This window comes from Vespula pensylvanica, chromosome 19 (genome assembly GCF_014466175.1).
Source record: "Vespula pensylvanica isolate Volc-1 chromosome 19, ASM1446617v1, whole genome shotgun sequence".
Classification (NCBI taxonomy): Eukaryota; Metazoa; Arthropoda; class Insecta; order Hymenoptera; family Vespidae; genus Vespula; species Vespula pensylvanica.
In genome coordinates this window covers 1,499,398-1,511,702 of record NC_057703.1, presented here as the reverse complement: position 1 = coordinate 1,511,702, position 12,305 = coordinate 1,499,398, and the positions used below count along the sequence as shown (strand labels likewise).

Sequence of the window (12,305 nt, the reverse complement as noted above, 5' to 3'; positions counted from 1 at the left end):
GTGAATCATACACATACACACATATATATATATATATATATACATATATACCTATCTATATCTATATATAATTCTTTTTATGAAGTCGAATATCGATCATTCGATATTTAAATAACAAAAGAAACATCATTTTATTTCTAGCAGATACTATGATTATTATTATTATTATTATTGTTGTTGTTGCTGTTGTCATTATTATTATTATGATACGTATTTATATACTTAAATAAATATAATGTAGATTTTATAACTTGAAAAAATTAAAGGCAACTTTTTCTCACGAAGATCGAAGGAGGAGCATCGCAGCATCGCAATCACGTTTTCGCGTCCTTTCATGTTGCAGGTGCATCGTTGAGAAGAGGAGGAAGGGCAAACCAGAGAGAGAAAGAGAGAAAGAGAGAGAGAAAAGGATAGACAGTCTTGGTTTAATCGTAAATGGTGCGGAGTGAAAGCGCGGCTGGACTTTAAGAGTTTTCTCATTGATGTAAGGACGATGAAATTATCGACTTGTAAATCCGACCGAAAAATCTATTGGAATTTGAAAAAAAAGAAGACAAAAAAATAAAAAGAAATTAAACAAATAAATGTCGTTCGTGAATTCCATTCAATATTTCCGTTCTTTTTCCACTTATTTCTTTTTTTTGTTTTTTTCTTACTAATATACTAAGCTTCAGTCTTAAATCTCTTACATTGATGATAATAATCGGCTACTTAATTTAACCATGGATACGAGTAAATTAGGCTAATGATTTCCTATCTATTCGTATTGCCGATAAATACTAATAGAAATGATCGTGTATTCGAATTAGTTGCATAAAGCAATTCTCTACTGGGATCATTATCGATCATTAGATATCAATGATATCTCGTATGTTACAAACAAATTATATTTCTCAATTCCATGGAAAATCGACGAATTATTAACTGCATATTTCGTATCTATGTAAGACGTAGGTAAGTACTACATGGGTACCTACGTCATCTCTCTTTCTCTCTCTCTCTCTCTCTCTCTCTCTCTCTCTCTCTCTTTCTCTATCTCTCTTTATTTTCTATCTCTCTCTTTCCTTCATACCTTTATCTCAATCTTCCGATCGTTTTCTTACCGAGACAACAATAACGGCAGCTTGTGGATCTCGAAGATGGGAGACGAAGATGAGATTGAGAAGTGTACGACGAGAGAAAAATAAGACGAAGCTCTTGGGACGAATAATAATCGATATCATCGCAATCTACAGTAATTACAGATAGTTGATGCCCATTACGATTTACGATTTCTCGAAACTCTCCGATTAAACGGGACACTTGCGATCTTGCGAGTTCTGCGCGAATAAAAAAAAGAAGGGATACATGAGAATGCTAACAGAAAAAAAAAGAATAAAAAAATAAAAAAAATAAAATAAAAAGAGATAAAAAGAAAAGAACAAAAAGGAAAAAGTAAAAAAAAAAAAATCTACTAAAAAGAAGCTACTTACTACTCGACGACAATAGATGATTCAACTACTAAGTTCCGTTTGCGTAACATTTTTCTTCCTTTTTCTTTCTTTTTTCTTTTTTTTTTTTTAATCGTCATATCGTCGAGAGACGTATTAGATTTATCTTCTAGAGAAAAGTCAAAATAAAAAAAAAGAAAAAGAAAAGGAAAAGAGAAATCATCCACCAGAAAAGGAAGTTCAAGAGATAGGTAGGATTTAGTTGTTAAGATGATCGATCGAAAGGTTGAGACGGTGACACCTTACAGGACAATAGCCTGATCATCGTAATAGCTCGACCATAATGACACGATAAGATCAGTCCCTCTCACTCTTGTTAAAGACTTCGAAATATAAGTACTTAAGTAAGTACTTACTTACTCTCGACTTCATTTTAGTTTGAATGCTATCCTTTAAGAAACTATGGCGTACCATCCTTTCTACGTATGTACAAGTGTAAGTACGTATAGTAAATAGGTATGTTTTATATACACCTACATATTTACGTAGGAAGAAAGATGTTTGCAGGGGCGTAAATCTTAGGTGCTATATTGGGGACGATCATTTAAGATTATTCCTCACATCGATTGAGTCATCCCGACGTTGTCATCGTTAGAGTATCGCAACGATCGTAAACCGTGCCACAGTAGAGGTTCCTTATTTCTTTCGATCGAGGAGGAGAGATCTCTACGTAGATCCATGTCCAATTAAATCGAATTACTCGGTTCGATAATCGAACCACGGTGAAAGAATAATTATACCCGAGCAATTTGACCTTCTCCGTGGCATACGTATTTATTTTACGTTTTTTATTTTTTTAAATTATTTCTTTCTGTTATTCTTTATTCTTTATCATTTATTTTTTTTCCTTCCATCATTCGCGATCATCGCGATAGAAACTATTAGTCGAGTGAAAATTAATGCGTCTTGTTATTTAATATTTCATTGATCGATTGATTTTGGTTACAGCGTGAAGATCGTTCGAAAAATCTTGATAAATTGATCTTGATGAAATGCGACAATTAATAAAAAGATAAAATTAATAAAAAGTTGATAAATTAAGAAAAAAATAGAAATATAAAAAAATCAGAAAAAAAAAAATGAAAAAAATTAATCCTTTCACGTAACGCAACAAGAGGAATATAAATTTCACGAAGCCAGTTTCTCTTTCTCTTTCTTCAAGAATTCGAACGATGGCAAAAGTCTTTCGAGAGAGAAACACCGTGCAGCCCGGAACATCGCGTGCCGCCGAAATATTCCGAGAATATGCTAATTAGCAGTTAGTCCGTTTCTTGTGCCACTGCGTTGGTTTCTACGATCGCTCGAAAATATCCCATTCTACTTCTCTCACATAAACATTACTTTCGATTGAAGACCAAACACACTTTTCAAAATAATTTCCCTTCGCGTTAGACGCTTACTTTGGAACTTTAATGACAGAAACAAAAAGAAAGATATCAAATTTAAAAAATCCGCGCAAAATCTACGCATCAGACGACGATATCAACAACAAAATCATTCATACTTGAATTAAACTATACATTTCAACTATAATTTGATAGTATTTAAAATTTCTCCTATTACCCACCCCCACCTATCGAAAAAAAAAGAGAAAAGAAATGCTCCAATTAAAAAGCTCGTTTTCCAAATAAACAAACAATGATAGATAGAAAAAGAAAGCAAATACATAATAGTCACACGTTAAAGTAACACGTCCTAACAATAGTAGAGAAAGAATAGACAAAGAATAGTAACTGGTAAAGGTCTCCGATTAAACGCCGAGTATTATTAAAACAGTACAATTACAGTAATATACTCGAGCTCTTGATTATACCACTGGCAACGAGTTCTTACGCACTTACTCGGTGTATCCGAGAGATCTGTGCGAAGCGTTAAAAGTCTTACCCCTGAACTCGTAACACGCAACATAAATATAATATCGACTTGGCACATATATGTTTCCAACGAAAGAATGATAGAAAGAGACAGTAGATACATACATATATATAGAACTAAACCCTTTTCTAAGGTCGTCCCGTTTTATCACTAACCCTAATGCTTTACTATACACACACACACACGCACATATATATATATATAAATCTCTCTCATATACACTTTTACATCCTTCCCTTTATCACTATACCAAGTTCGACCGACCATGCTAGTAACTAATTCAAAAGGAAGAGAGAGAGAGAGAGAAAGCTCTCGACACCTCGACTTCTTTGTTACATACTCATTTTCCCTCTCTCTCTCTCTCTCTCTCGTTCTTTTTCTCTTTCCCTGCCTCACTCTTTCTCTTTCTCTCTCTAACTTACATTAATTATACCACAACGTGTACACGCTCGCTCTCGCGTTTTGAGAACGTGACCCCGTGTATTGTAGCTCGACAACATCCGCCCTGAATTAATTGAATACTTTACACGCGAACCTATCGCAACCCTCGTTACCATAGACCATCGGAAGTTCGACTCGAAAAACTATAAAACTACCCCTTAAAATTCTTATACATAATTATGTTCCTTTGATACATCGAATTTTTCTATGATTAGTTTCTATAAAATGATTTTATCGTAGAATAATTTTATTATATTGAAATTTTGAACGCATCGTGTAATATTCTTTTTCACCTTCTCCCTTTTCTCTTCTTAACATATTACATCTATATCTATCGATATTTGTTAATTTCATTATGACGATTTTATCTTTTCAGGTATGATTAGTTATTTCAATTCTTAATATAACGATAATTTGTTTGTCCTCTTAATAGACTGACACATAATCGTACTTTTCCACTATATCTAACTTTTATATATATTCACATTTTAATCTTGGGATTGATTAATTACAGATTAGAAAATTTCAACGTATTCGATAGGAGACATTTTTTCCTTGCTCATACGATTAAGTTAAAAAATTCAAATTCTCTTGAAAAGATAGGATACACCTAACGATACAATAAAAATTATTAATCGTTAGATAGATAGCTAGATAGATACGAAATATGAGATATCCGATGATCTAACTGGAATTTATCAATCATAACGAGTATGTAGAAAGTTATTAGATATTCTCGTAAAGATCTATATAAAAAAAAAATGAATAAAAGAGATTGAGAAGGGAACGAAAGAAAAAAACAATAAATAAAAAATGAGAAAACGAAAAAGGAAGAAAAAGAGAGAGAGAGAGAGAGAGAAATATTCGAGAAAACACAGAATCACATATAGATAGTTGGTACGATAGTTCCTACGTGGTATTATATAGATATAACCGGAAACGAGGGCAGCTCTATTATCGCCCTCCGAGGTTATACGAGCTACCTAGGCTCCAAGTTCCATCGCTGCCGTAGAGTTCCAGGTAGAGCAATATGTTGTTTTATGATGCAATCATCGACGCGGTAATAATCATTAAATCCGTTCGAAGCGAAGCCGCGAGGGAACCGACGAGGTTTAGCAAGAGAGAAACAGAAAGAAAGAGAAAGAGAGAGAGAGAGAGAGAGAAAGAGTGTATGAGAGAAAAAGAGAGAAAGAGAGAGAGAGAGAGAGAGAGAGAGAGAGAGAGAGAGAGTAGCTCTCCTGACTTTGCTTCTGGTTCGAACGAGCTCTCGTCGTTAGGCTGAGATTGATTCGTCGGATTCGCTGTTGCTGTCTGTCGTTAAGCGATAACGAGATCTCTCTAGGCGGTCGGTCACTGTACTCATGGAATTTTTCCTTTTTTAACCTAACAACGGTGATAACAAAAAACAGGTACCGCAAAAAAAGAAAAAAAACAAAGAGAAAAAAGAAGAAGAAAAGCACAAAAAACTATGAGAGATTAAAGACAGAGAGAAGGGGAGAAAGAGAGGGAGATAGAGATATTTTCTATGACGATCTTTTAAAGATTTTATCAAGATTTTATCTTTGTCGCACGAAATGTTTACTCCTTGGTCCAAAGTATTTTTTTTTTTTTTTTTTTTTTAAGTCCTTTCATCTTCGAAACTTTCTGAGAATCGAGAGTAAAAGTGATCGGGAGAAGGTGTAGAGAGAGAAAAAACATCGTTGAAAAAAAATCGTTCAAAAAAGTTGGTAATTCGCGACGTAGAGGCGGCTAGTTAGGCGGTTATGGTGACCATAATTGCGGTTTATTGTCTCTATAAATATATACGACACACGCCGCGAAAGATCAACCGTGGTGTAAGGGTGGGATGAGGGTGGGGGTCGAGAGGGGAAGATGAGTAAAACGAAAGACCGGATTCGCCTTTCTTCTTTTTTCTTTTCTTTTCTTTTTTTTTTCATTCTCATTTCTTTCTTTTTTCTTTTTCTCTTGGGATTTCAAATCAAGCATACGTACATACACGAGAATTTTATGGTGCTGCTTAATATGGTTTATGAACGTTTCGCTTTGTGTCTTGTATTATATTACTAAGTTTATATTATGCTTGACCTACCCACGGAACCGGAAGACGTCTAATGATCTACGGATCTATACGATCTTCTCTTTTCTCCATTTCTTATAGTGTTAGCTTCTTCTTATTTTTTCTTTTTTTTTTGTACTAAGAGAAAAGAGATGTTACGTAGAGCGTTGTAACAAAACACATTCTTGTCTTGAAATTCTTCTCATGATGTTAACTCGTTCGAATGAAATAACTATATCTAACTATACTTAAATATATGAAATGTACGATGGAATGATAATGATCCATTTCCCTTTTAATGATCTAATATCGTTTTGAACGATATTTGAAATGTGAAATTATTCTAATTTGTACCTATATTATATATATATATATATATATATATATATATATATAAATATATATATGTATTATATATTGTATAAATTATTTTAATTTTTGTTTCGAATGAAATATTTATTCATGTTTTCTTCTTTTTTGTTTTCTTTTTTTTTCATAAAATTTTCGTAATCTGATTGATCTAACTACAACAAAATATAGATATTTATTATTTTAAACATATTCGAAAGTAATTTGAAAACTGAGTTGACATCATTTTTAAGTTTGAGTGTTTAAATAAAGAGAGAAAAAGGACAAATAAACAAGGGACAAGTACTTATTTAATATATATATATATATATATATATATATATATATATATATATATATATATATATATATGATAGACATTAAATGACCGCGATAAGTTGTTCAGTGATAAGAGTCGTACGTTGACTAGTTTCTAACGTTATTAGACTAGTGAAAAATATCTAACGACGAAATGAGACATATTATACGAATTACAAGTTTGCGTTACTTACATACATTTTATTTTCGATTTACTTAATACATAGGAATTAATGAAATTGCTTGAAATAATAGATATATTTGCACGTAGAGGAAAAGAAATGATGAAGGAAGAAGAAAAAAGAAAGAAAGAAAGAAAAAAAAGAAAAAATAACTCGAAAGAAACGGAAAAATTCAATCGCCTTTTGAAACTTATCTAGTATTTAAAACGTCAAAGGATAACCTATACCACTTTATCGAAAAAATAGAGACAATACTTAGGATACTTATACCTATCGCGACTAATTTCTCGAGGAAATAAGCGTTTTAACTTATCAACGTAGTTACTTAACGATGATAACCAATGGAAATAGAAAAGTGCGAAACGAGAATATATACATAAATGTATATCACTTGTTCCCGTTTATTAGATAAAAATTTGTTAAGGTCATACTAAAAGAAAACAGAAAAAATATTCGTTCGTTAGCAATATTTTTTTTAATTTCGACGTTTATATTCGATATCGTACGAATAATTTTGATATGCCTATTTACATAAATACATATGTATATGTACGTATATATATGTATTTACCTATATGTATGTTTATACACATACGTATGTTAAGATTTCACGTACTGCACAGGTGATTTCGCGTTATGGTAATTAAAAGATACGTATATGCGTTAACGAGATTAGGATTAGAGACCATTACCTTTCGGAACGACCGCTATAATACTATAATAAACTTAATACGCGTCCTAATGTCCCTTATTTGCCGATAATCGCTCTTTTATTTACTAATAAGGGCTAAGTACACGTTGGGAAGCAGAAAATGCGTTGCGTGCCCTCGCGAAGACAACTTTGACTTAGATCCTCCTGTAATTTTCTCTTTGAGAAATATTTCTATATCTACTTGTTCGACAACGTTTAAAAATCTCGATTAAATCGATAATACAATGTATTACTTAATTTAAATTATTTTAATAATACGATTATTTTTAATAACGCGCTTTAAGAGGAATTTCATCAATATTCATGGAAAAAAGGAGAAGAGACGAAACATACAAAAAAAATCAAATAGAAAAAAACGAAAACGAATAAGGAAATAAATCAATCAATAAATCAGTAGGATCTATGTAGATACATGTAAAATAAATATTATAATATCTACCTACTAGATTATTGGAATTAATTACTACGATTTTATCGATTCAAAATAAACTAATAGAAAAATACAAATTCTCTAAAGGATGATTACGTGTCGTCGTAATAAAAAGTAGTTAATCTTCTTTTTTAATCGTATCGTTTGTCTTTATTTCAGTAATCCTCTTTGAGTTTACGTTGGTTCATGCACATGATGGATGCGACGGCAAGAATGCAGTCGTTGAAGATCCCAAGGTGTACTTACATTCCCATAAAAATATGTATACACACACACACACACGCATACATTACATACACAAGTTAGACTAAAAGTTCCTAGATAGGCAAAAAATTCCGTAAGTTTATACTTTTACAATCCAAAGAAAAAAGAAAGAAATTACGCTCGAAAGCTCTCAAAAAATAATCATTGATCTTTTTTAAATCACTTAAGAATTTTTAAATGACCCAATGTATATCGTTCGAATTTATAATTTATGATGTTCGTGTGCGGAAAAGATAGTTAATAAAAAAAAAAAAAAAAATGAGAATAATAGTTAACGCATATTTGAACTTTTTTCCTTTTAATACCTTTTACATAACAAATGATATATAATACTCGGTCTATTATAAATGACAGAAGAAATCAATGTTTATGAGAAAGAAAACTGGTGCGTTATAGACAACACGCGTAACGATGAAATCACGTATAAAATGTTAACGGGGGAATTTCCACCAAGAAAATTAAATGAGATTGGGAACGCTCAATGGGTTTTGTAAAAGCTTAACGATAATAAAAATAAATAACTTAATCGACTTTAATTATTACCACGAACTATCCGGTATATAAAACTGTACTCCATTTAATCGCACGATTTCTCTATGGTCTTTAATTTTTTTTTCCTTTTTTCTTTTTTCCCCGTTTTATTTTTTTTTCTTCTTCTTCTTACCGGAAGACATTTAAATAATACATCATGATCACGGTTGCGGTTTTGGTTATGATAAAAAAATATTTCCTTATCACTAAATTACTCGTTCGTTATTAAGGCCCGACTTATGTAAGCTCCGTTCGATTTGACGAATATTATCGAGATTTCGTGTTCGCTTAGTATTATAAAAGTTATAAATATTATTTTTAATTAATTCATCGTTGACTCGGATTAATGTCAAGATATGAGTATGTATATTAATTCAGAATTGATTCAAAACAAAACGAATTGATATTATAAACAAAACGAAGTGGCATTTTTTCCACTAATTAAACTAATCCATCAAATTGATGAATTTCGAATCTAATGTCAAACGTTATTCATTTTTCGTCAATTGATAAAATTTTCTCTGTTTTCAGGTACGAAAATTTGGATTGAACTAAGTAGTTTTTCGTTTGTTCAGTGAACGGTGAACGAACGAAGAAAGAAAGAAAGAGAGAGAGGGAGAGAGAAAAGAAAAAAAATGTAGGAGGATACAAGGTGTGTAAGAGAGAGGGTGAATGCATGCAGTTTTCCATGAACGTCGGACGGCGGCATCGTTTGATGCTTTTTACCAAGAGTCTTGGATACTTAACGTTCCTATGGTACGATTGGCTCCTTCCATGGGTTCTCGATCGGTCATTGGTCCTTTCCATCGGTGGATGATCCATCCAAGCAAGTTTTCTCAAAAGTCTTGGACTTTTAATCGGAGATTCTACTAGTTCACAATGTTCACAATAGGAATGGATCAAACAAGTTAGAGAAAGAGAAAGAGGAGAAGGGAGAGAGAGAGAGAGAGAGAGACAGATCAGTCCTTTAACTGTGTATATATATGTGTACGTTTACGTATCTCCCGAGAAACGTTTGACATTCTTTCGAACACGCATTGCCAGCTTTTACGATCTACGACGTTTACGACGAAAATGAAATTGTCTTTAGTTTCTTGCCACCCATAAGATTTTTACTATTAGGATATACTTACTATCCCATGTGTTTTTTCCTCCGTCAATTCCTCCTCACTTCTCTTCTTTCGTAGAAGCGACTTGTTGAAAAAAAAAAAATCGTTTCAGATACGTTCGGATATCTCAACTAATTTATTTCTTTTTTTCCCATTTTTTTTTTTTTCAAACGCATGACGCCCCAGCTGTGGGGTTGATTAATAAGTAAAACAAAAAAATTACTGAAAGAGAACTTTGATATTTATTTTATAAGTCGATTATATATCAATATCTAATCCTAAGTATATGTTTATATTTTGTCTTATCAATAAATATACTTTCGTCTTAAAATATTAGAAATAACGCAAAAAATAAATATATTCAACGAAGAACGAATATAGATATATTTTCGTCTTATATTAGATTAAATAAAATATAAGAAATAATATATTAGACGTGTAATCGTTTTTATACGTGTGTATATATATATATATGTGTGTGTGTGTGTATAGGTATATATGTAAACTAAAACAAATCAATAATAAAATGTTTTGAAACGAGAAACAAATGATTTATTACTCTTCGAATGATTTCCTTAGTCAAACGAAGAAATCTATCTCATTTTCGTTTATCAAAAGTACTTCAGAACGATTATAGACAGTCGAGTTAATCGAGAAAGGAGGAAAATCGAGCGTAATACGTTTTACACGCGATCACTCTGTAAAGTTGATTTATGGGACACCCTAAATCAGACGAGGGAGGTCTTAAAACGGCACGAACCGATTTCGAAGCTCTTTTACTCTGCTTTTGGTTCGTTCATGTACGAGTAGATGGCGCCAGCTTAGGCTTCGATGTAAAATTCATATATATACATATATACATATATACATATGTATATATATATATGCATTAACTATAAACAAGAAAATAATTAATAACAAATAAATTAATCGATAGCTTGTGGAATAAATTATATCACCAACAAAAATAAAATACAAAAAGTAAAGAAGAATAAAATAAGCGATAAAATGCCATTAGAAATGATAAGAAAATAATAATATAAAGTAAAAAGAGAAAAGAGAAAAAAGGAAATAAAAAAAAAAAAACGAAGAAATTAATATTTTCACAAGCTCGACTTTTTTCTATGTCGATAATCTTGAAATAACTCGGTCATTATGAAAAGCCTCTCCCACGTACATTATCGTAATTATAAATCTCTTTTACGAGGTAAGCATTAATTAAGCTCGCAAATCTTTATCCTTATCCTTTGATGGTGCGACGAAAGTGTACTCACAACGTCGTGCAATGAAATCGTAATCGTGCGATCGCTCGCTACGATGAATTAGCCGCATGCTATCCCTATTTGTAGCCACACGTCGGCGTATCAAGCATTTTATTAATTATGCAACAACGTCGTTGGGACTATATATATATATATATATATATATATATATACATAAATATATATATATATAGACATATATAAACTTAACAATAAATATGTGACGAAGATGGTATTCGAGATTAAGACGAACGTATGGTTGATTCGTTAAATCGTGGATCATTGCTCTGAAAGAATTATATTAGAATCGCAGAGAGAAAGATAATTGTAATTATTAACATATATATATATTTATATATGTATATATATATAAAATTAAATATTCCTATGCGTGAGCTCCTTGAAAAGTCTTCGTAGATAAAGAAATAATTAATAATCAAAAATGGTATATAAAATCGTTTGAGAGAACTAATAAAAATACGATTAATACGCAATAAAGAATATCTACGTTTAATATATATAATATATTGGAATGTCTTTCGAAGATTGAGTCATTGTTGTTACGAAGGTGATCTTGATTTGTATACATCTTACAAAAGGCATAACAAAGACACCCAAATAAAATATTACGAATCATATAAAATCTATTACGCATCGAAGTAGAAACGGAAAAGATATATTACGAAAATTCGTATAAAATCGCTATTTCATATAAATGATATAAAACGATTATAAAACATACCTTATATATTCCACAGGTCTAATCCAGCTGAGCGTTCTTCGACGACTGACTCGTGACTGTTGTTAACGAAGTTGACCTGCATTTCGTCGTACATACCACCTTGGTTATAATCAAGTTAAAGTCAAATATAAAATTTTAACATGCGTGTTACGTGTCATGATTAATTAATAAGTAAAAACGAAATGAATGTGATAGAATTCTTATATGAAATTACGATGAGATATAACGATATATAAAACGTTTAGAGAGAACGACTGGCGAATTATCTTTCACACGTCTAATCTATTGGAATGTCCTTCGACGACTGAGTCGCTATGTTGTTTACAAAGTTGACCTATGTATCATCGTATATCACCTTGTTTAACTAGTCAAAGTCGTACAAAGACATACAGAGTATCTATACAGAGTATCTACGTGTTATGTTTAGTTACCAATAACAAAGAAAGAAACATAATACAAATCTTATATAAAATTATTTACAATGTTTTTTGTTGATACTGGTGTAAGATGTTGGATCGTTATTGTCGGTAATAAGTCAGCAGTGT

The 12,305-nt window shown here is 31.6% G+C and overlaps 1 protein-coding gene across 1 annotated transcript in view; it reads right to left on the bottom strand.

Moving 5' to 3' along the window:
- LOC122635875 (cyclin-H) overlaps nucleotides 1-12,050 on the bottom strand; it is a 66,624-nt gene extending 54,574 nt beyond the window's left edge. Inside the window, exon 1 of the mRNA XM_043826566.1 lies at nucleotides 11,761-12,050. The gene's annotated coding sequence lies outside the window, so the exon portion shown is untranslated. The remainder of the gene's footprint in view (nucleotides 1-11,760) is intronic.
- Nucleotides 12,051-12,305: the final 255 nt, after the last annotated feature.